Here is an 8,030-nt window from a genome sequence, read left to right as displayed (position 1 = left end):
AGTTGGTGACGGTAGGACTGGGCATCCTCCTTCCCACCCTCTCCCTCAGGTCCTTTGTGGAACTGCTGCAAATCCACCCAAGATGGCATGTCTTCCCTTGGCATCTGTTCTGCAGCTGGGACAATCTCCATGGCATAACACAAAGGGCGATGTGGTTCGTGTTGGAAAGCTCTTGAAGTTGAAAACTGCTTTAACAGGCCAAATCCTGGAAACTTGTTTATGAAATGTCCTCATAACTCTTCACGAAGCTGCACTGGGTACATCAACCCTCTATGGCTTGGAGGCAACTGTGAGATGTGAGGACACTCAGGAGGAAATGTCCGTTTGTTTTCCAAGTTAGTTTAGCACAAGATCACTGTCACCCAAGCAATGGAACATGTTGCTATGGGAACTGCAAGGATGATAATGCTGCTTCAAAAGGTTGACAATTGGAAAAGCCTCTTTTTTTATGTCATGCCCATGGGATGCACATTTTGCTTAGATCATTACTGTTTAAAGTTTGTTCATATAAACTGTTTGGGAGCAAATAATCTGTGACTCTTAAAATATTTAGAATATTGAAATTTGGGAAAAGTATTACCATCTAGGTGCATTAAAATCGCTTGTGTGCTGGAACTCTCACAGGCCTGATGGAGTCAGAGTTGTTATCAGGAAGATATAAAATCTCCCTGCAAAGCCATGTGGAATGGCCCATCTCATTCATGTCATCCTGGATTCAGGCCACTGATGAATGGTTTATGCACAGAGTCTTGGTGCATTTCTTTTTTCACTTTCGTCTCCTGAAATTTCCTGCTTTCACAATATAGGTTATAGAACCATGACAGTCTCTTCATGAAACCATGACTGGAGCCACATGCCATGTGCCCCCATGCGTGTTTGTATCATTACATGGACATGGATGAGTGCATATCTATGTATGAGTGCATGGGTATATACATACCTATTCAGTCCTCATTGTCATGTGGTTGGGGTCTGTAGTCACCACAAACATGGAATCAGTGAACACTGAACCACTGCGCCCATGGGAAATTCAGGGTTAGGTTCCTGCCAGCCTCTGGTCACACTTTTTTGTCTCTTGATAAATACAAAAGCTTATTTTATGTGTGTTTCTGTTTAAAGACACCTTGTTTAATATACACTGTTGTTTCATTGGCACTGAACTCACAGCCAATTGCACTGTAATCCTATGTGTAAACCAAATGTATCTAACCAATGTACTTCCCCCCATAAAGTCCTAGACAACACTTCAGCACCAAACATGGGGGCCATTTGAAAGAGTTAAATCACACACACACACCACAAAACTGTGGGGAAATGTGGCACTAAATAGACCAGAGAAGGGGCATTTGCTTACAGTATGAGTGGAAACCGGAAGGCAGAGTTTCGCTTTGTTCAGCCTTAGCTGGAAATGCATTTGTAGGTAGATGAATTTTTCTCTTCTCTGTGTGTGTCCACATATGAGCAAAAGCACCCCAAGCCCTGACTTGGGGTGACAAATACATTTTTAGTGAATAGGTGAATTCTCTGATATGGAATCTGTGACTAATGAGAACCAACTGTATGTGTATATATATAAAATCAATAACATCTTCCCACCTGATGGAAGATCCAGTGGTGAACCATGTGGAAGCCAGGGCAGACCTCTGCCAGCCAGAACATAGTGTACACTTCCTGTCCCTTGAGCACTTCCTTCTTCTGAGCACTCTGGGAATGAGCTCCCCACTCCCTGGCTCCTCAAGCCCTGGCTTTTATCCTCCTCGCAAGGCACCTACAGTGTGTGTTGGAGTGATGCTTTCTCCAGGTGCATGACCTGTTATCTTTTTAGGCTGTGCAGATGTGGAGGGTGAGCCAGGGCCCCATGTTCAGGGCAGTTATCCACAGCTGGTGGGTGAGCCACGTGTGGGTTGATCTGCAATATGGAAATGCTTGCGTCAGGAGACTGGAGGTGGGCAAGGCTCATCTGAAAGATATTATTGGCCTGTCTCTCTTCCATGGCTTTCTTTTTGTCTGGTTTACTGGCTGCCCCAGCCATCATGCAGATGACAGAGGAATGAATTAGCAGTCTAGAGACTGTGCCAGGTCTTGCCTGTACAACCAGGGAGGAGTTGCTTTTCACGTCCTCATCTGTAGAACAAGGTCATTTGTTTAGGGAAATCCTATGGTTCTAAAGTCCTTTTTGAAAAAAAAATTAATAATGTAATTCTGAGAAACTCAGATGGAATTGTGTTACAAGGTACTTGCATGCCATTTCAGAAATCCTGTTCTTGTCTGTTTTTTTTCCCCCCCCTTAGGGCTGCATCCGTGGCATATGGAGGTTCCCAGGCTAGGGGTTGCATCAGAGCTGTAGCCACCAGCCTACACCACAGCCACGGCAATGAGGGATGCAAGCCACATCTGCAGCCTACACCACAGCTCACAGCAATGCTGGAACCTTAACCCACTGAGGGAGGTCAGGAAACCAACTTGTGTCCTCAGCAATGCTAGTCAGATTCATTTCCACTGAGCCACGTTGGGAACTTCAGGAGCCCTGTTCTTTATGAAAGTATTCAGGAGATAATGCAATATGTGCTTTATATCTTCTCCACTTCAAAGCTGACTCATTTGCATAAAAACTTTTTGGATGGTTTTTATGAATGTTTTGGGTTTTCAGAGTTAAAAGAATTTTTGAGTTGTGATAGCATCACAACCCCTAAAAATTGTTTAATAGCATCAAGATTAGGTAGGCCGTTTTGTTTGGGATTTTAGTAACTGAGAAAGTATAGGTTGTTAGCAGCACTCTGGAGCATGTACTACACGTAGCACACGCTGTTAGTCACTAAAATTATACTGGATAACACAACAGGATTCCCATTTTTCAGTTGATGAAACCAAGGTTCAGAATGGCTAGGATGTCGGATACACTCTTCAAATCCAAGTATCCAGGTCCCATAACCTACATTCTTTTCCTTTGGCTTTGCAAAGTATAACACTCTAAATGTACATTAGATTTTATCGGCCAAATGTGGAAATTATGTTTTGCAATTTTTAGCTCCAGTGTAGTTATAAGATCTAGTATATGGGAATAAAGACATTGAGGAAGTAGACTTATTTTACTAGGAACCAACACCTCAACCCTTGTGCAGAACAAAATTAGACTTTAAAAAAAAACACCCAAGATGTTATTAAAAGAAACTTTCAAATATAGTTTTTATTCTGGTAGTATTGCTTTTAAGCTGGTAGCTGCTATATATGTTAGTTGCCTTGTGCATCCACCAAGCGAAAAGCACTGTACTTAGCAAAATTGTCAGCAATTTCTTTAGATGCCCTTTGACTCTCTGGTGAGCAATCAAAACATTCCCATCTACTCCTCAGGGAGAGTCTGAATGTAAACACATCATTCCTTCTGTTCAGCTCCTGGGCACCCTCTCTACCTTTCTGAGTCTTCTGCCCAAGTTGGTTACCTTGTCACCAACATCCCACTCATGAAAGGGTCAGCACTTCCCTGAGGACTGCTCACCACTGGTCACCTTTCTCTCCTCTCCCAATCAGGACTGTCTTGTCACATCACATCACCTTTCACTCACCAAGTGTTTATGGAGCATTCAGCTCATGCCAGACACTATTCGAGGTACTGGGAACACAGCAAAGAGGAAAGGAGAGTAAAATCCCTGCTTGGGGCTTACATTCTAGTGGAGAAAAGAGAAAACAAACAAGAGATGGGGACCGAGTGTTGCTGGTGGACCTGGCAGTGTGCTCCAGAGAGGGACCAGGAGGAGGAAAGGACACCTGAGTGGATGAGACTGAAGCTGGGGACCAGTGAGGGAGGGGTGGGTACAGTGTGGTTGTGGGGGACAGAGGACAACGTGGAAGAGGCCTGGAGGGAGCAGGTGCAGGGAGGGACTGTGAGCAGCCAGAGGCCCCGGGATGGTGGCCTAGGTGGGACCCGGCCAGCAGCGGGGAGCAGAGGGTAACCACTGCAGGTAGAGCTGGGGATGGGCCAAGGGAGCTGGACTCGGTAGCTTCCAGCAGTAGGCATAGAGACCAGGTGGAAGTTGTGCTCCTGACACTTTCCAGTTGGGCCGCATCAAGGGTCCACCTGCCCTTGGCTCCCACCCAGGGAAGGAAAGGAAAGCATTCTCCATCATCCGAAGACAGGGGGCTATGAGCTCCAAGCACGCACTCTGCAGCCAGGCAGGCCTGGGAGCTTCACAGTGTCTCCTCAGTCCATGGGGGGGGCGAGGTGCCAAGGCAGGCGAACTGGGGCTCGGCGGGGGGCGTAAAGCCTCTGCAGGCAGCATGGGGTGGCGGGGGGTGGGGGGCAGCCTCGGAAGGCCACACGCGGGAAGACGGGGCCTTAGCAGGCCCTGTGCGGGGCTGGGGGGGGAACCCCCCTCGGTAGGCCGTGCGGAGAGGCAGGGCTTTGGCAGGCCTTGTCCTGGGGGGGCGGGGCCTCGGCGGGCAGCGCGCGGGGAGGCGGGACTTCGGTAGGCCGCGCGCTGACATGGGGGGGCCTCAGCAGGCCACGTGCCAGGGAGGAGGGGCCTCGGCAGTCCATGTGCCGGGGGGCGGGGCCTCGGCAGGACGGGTCCTGGGGGGGCGGGGCCTCGGCAGGCTGTGGACTGGGGGGCGCGGCTTCTGCGGGACGCGCGCGGAAGCGGGGGGCGGGGGGGGCGCCTCTGCAGGCCACGTGCCAGGTGGGCAAGGCTTCTGCAGGCCGCTCACGTGGGGGGGCGGGGCCTCGGCAGGCCGCGTGCCAGGGAGGAGAAGCCTCTGCAGGCCAGATGCTGGGGCGCGGGGCCTAGGCAGGCCCTCTGCCAGGGGGGCGGGGCCTCGATAGGCTATGTGACTGAGGGGGGCGGCTTCTTCAGGCTGAGCGGGGGGGGGCGGGGGCTCGGCAGGCCTTTTCCTGGGGGGCGGGGCCTCAGCAGGCCACGCGCGGGGAGGCGGTGCTTCCACAGGCAGCGCGCGGACAGGGCGTCCTTGGCAGGCCGCGTGTCAGGGAGGCGGAGCCTCGGCAGGCCGCGCGCGGGAAGGCGGGGCTTCGGCAGGTCGCGCGCTGACAGGTGGGGCAGGCCCTGTGCCAGGTGGGCGGGGCCTCGGCAGGCCCTCTGCCGGGGGGCGTGGCCTCGGCAGGCTTTGTGACTGGGGTGGCGCGGCTTCTGCCGGCCGAGCGGGGGAGGCGGGGCCTCGGCAGGCCGTTTCCAGGGGGGCGGGGCCTCGGCAGGCAGCGCGCGGGGAGGCGGGGCTTCGACAGGCAGCGCGCGGACAGGGGGTCCTGGGCAGGCCGCGTGTCAGGGAGGCGGGGCCTCGGCAGGCCCTGTGCCGGGGGAGCTGGGCCTTGGCAGGCCCTGTGCCCGGGGGGCGGGGCCTCGGCAGGCCGCGGGAGGCGGGGGCACACGGCTCACACCCAATCCCAGGCCCAGCCGAGTTCACAGTCCGCTGCCATCTTGAATGGCGGTGTTGCTCTTAGTTTCCTCAGGAACCGTTAGTTTTTTACCGGCTGGCGCAGCTGCTTCCCTAACTGGGGTCTGCAGTGCAGGCGTGGTGTCTCTGCACTGCGCCCTGCAAGCAACTGAAACCCGGCCAAGCACAAAGGAAAAGAAAAGGTAGACTTTGCTTTATTTCCCAGACTGTACTTTTATGAGCAGGGAATTGTTAATGGGCTTTGTAGGTGACAGTTGAACTGCTGAGGAGAAGGAGGCCTGAGGGGGGAGCAGAGGAGTCCAGGGCGTCAGAAGAGCCAGTGGGGAGCAGGTGGTGGTGCTGAGGGAGTGAGGGGGCGGTGGGGACGACGGAGATGAGATGTGAGGGTGGTGGTGAGATGGGGAGGATGGTGATGAGGTGGGAGGATGGCGATGAGATGGGAGGGTGGTGGTGAAGTGGGAGGTTTGTGATGAGATGGGGGGGTGAGGTGGGAGGATGCCAGTGATGAAGTGGGGAGGACAGCGATGAGGTGGGAGTACGGAGATGAGGTGGGAGGATGGTGGAGTTGAGCTGAGAGGGTGGTTAGGAGATCTGCGGTGAGGTGGGAGGATGGGGTGAAGGAGGAGGGTGACGATGGGATGGTGACAGCTGTGATGAAGTGGGAGGTCGGTAATGAGGTGGGAATAAGGCGGGGTGGATGGTGATGAGGTGGGAGGACAGCTAGAGGAAGTGGAGAAGGGGCTGACTGCAGGGCCAGCAGTGAGAGGGCTGTCACACAGCGCAGGAATCTTGACAGGCATCCAGCTTGAGAGGAAAGCCTTCAGGAAGGAGGGGTGTTGGGTGTCATTCAGATGGGCCCAGTTATGGTAGATTGAGGACGGTATCAGCACTACTAAATATCAAATAGACAACCTATCAGCATCTTGTACAAACCTGTAATGGAAACGAATCTGGAAAAGACTAGATATACACATGCAGGGGTATAATGGAATCACTTTTCTGCACACCTGACACACAACATTGGAAATCAACTCTACTTCAATAAAAAAGTTATTCAGGAGGGGACAGGAGCAGAGTAATAATTAGATTATTGTGGTGACAGTCGCCAACTTCCAGCCCCCTTTGGTGCTGGGCTCCTCCTTCGTCGTCTCACAGGTGTGAATGCCTCTGACCCTCTGCCCAGACGTGACTCTTGCTAGAATGTCCATGTTAGAGGGGCTGTGACTCTTTGAAAGGAATTTTTCCCAGGTGAGGTCCCCAGCGTCCCAGGCCTGGCTTGCCAAGAGTGGTCATGAGGGGCCAACTCTCACAAAAGCCCTGGGACTGAGAAGGCCTGCATCAGCTTCCACTTGGAGCCATGGAGGTGGCCAGTTACAAATGCCTTTTTAATGTTGCTCCCAACACTCTGTGACATATCAGGCTATTGCTTCAGGTAATTTCATCTTGAGGCCACTTTCCATTTTATTTCTTATTTTCCTGAAGGGATATTGTCTTTGTCAAGTAGCTGACGAGGTGAGGGATCGTAACAATGTGTTATAACTTTGTAAAATTTCTCACCCAGCTCCCTCCCATCATCAACTCAAGACCTAAGATACCTGAAAAGCATCTCTTCTCTCCTCCTTTTTCTTTCTCTGGCTGGTCCTGACCAGAGGGCCCTAGTGAGAGCGGCTCCTGATAATGTCAGGATCTTCTTCGGAACCTGCAGCATAATTCATTTTCCCCGGAATGGATGTGGAGCCTCCCCGTGCTTCCAAATTGGGCTGCACCATCTCTGAGACTTCTGTGTTCCATTTTCTCAACGCTCCAATGAATTGTCAAGACAAAGCTTTGTGTCAAGATAGAGAAGCATCTTTTCCCAGGCCTGCATTTCTGGATGGGAAACAGGAGCCCAAATCCTAAATGTGCCTATTTGGTCAGCTTACAGTCCAAACAGCGATTTTGGAAATGCGGAGTTTGCAGAGCCTGATGCTTCTCTTGCAGTTTAAATCTGCACGGTTGTCACCAGTTACAGACTGGCAGAAGGCTTGCAGTGTGTAGAGGAGGACGATGGACAAGGAGTCAAAGAGAGAAAAGAGCAGCACATGTCCTGGTTCAGCTCCTCCAAGTTGCCATTAAAAGTGCATAATTTCACCAGACTCTAGCCTCAAACATCCACGGTCAATTAAAAGCTGTCTCCGGTCAATGGGTTGTGACACAGAGTTTCTATGTTCTAGGGACACCTTCTACCCTTTAGACAGACTGCCTTTCGCCCTGAAAAATGGCATCCAAAGCCCCACTGTCAGCTAACAAGTGTGTAACTTGCATTGGTGGCACCTTCAGGTTTCATGGCATTTCCTGTCTCTTCACCATGTATAGGCTCTGCGTTAAAACTTCCGAAATCCCCTTTTCTATTCTCAAGGGTTCCCACACCCCAGATGATGATGGAATCCGCAATTATAATAAGCAACTTCCAAACAAAATTGAGGGCCCTGCTTTCCTTACAACCATTGCTCTTTTCCCTATAATTCTTCAAACTGGCCCAAGACATTTTAAGGCTGCTGTCTTTGGCTTCTGTGCAGAAAAGCGTGCCTCCTGGTTTCTTCATCTGCTGAAGATGGACCTAGTCCCTTCTCATTTCTTACCCTAAG

General features: G+C 51.6%; 1 long non-coding RNA gene across 1 annotated transcript; it reads left to right on the top strand.

Annotated features, from left to right (window-relative positions):
• Nucleotides 1–5,432: 5,432 nt before the first annotated feature.
• Nucleotides 5,433–7,585, top strand: LOC146396339 (uncharacterized). The gene is made up of 2 exons (XR_014826899.1): nt 5,433–5,585; nt 6,965–7,585. It is a non-coding gene; the product is annotated as an uncharacterized LOC146396339 (long non-coding RNA).
• The last annotated feature ends 445 nt before the right edge of the window (nt 7,586–8,030 follow it).

The sequence above is a fragment of the Sus scrofa genome, chromosome 14 (assembly GCF_054392235.1).
Source record: "Sus scrofa isolate SSC_HxYL_T2T_F1_AM1 chromosome 14, Sscrofa_HxYL_maternal_Yorkshire_Landrace_v2.0, whole genome shotgun sequence".
Taxonomy (NCBI): domain Eukaryota; kingdom Metazoa; phylum Chordata; class Mammalia; order Artiodactyla; family Suidae; genus Sus; species Sus scrofa.
The sequence above is the reverse complement of the archived record's forward strand: the minus strand, read 5'-3'. Positions and strand labels throughout refer to the sequence as shown.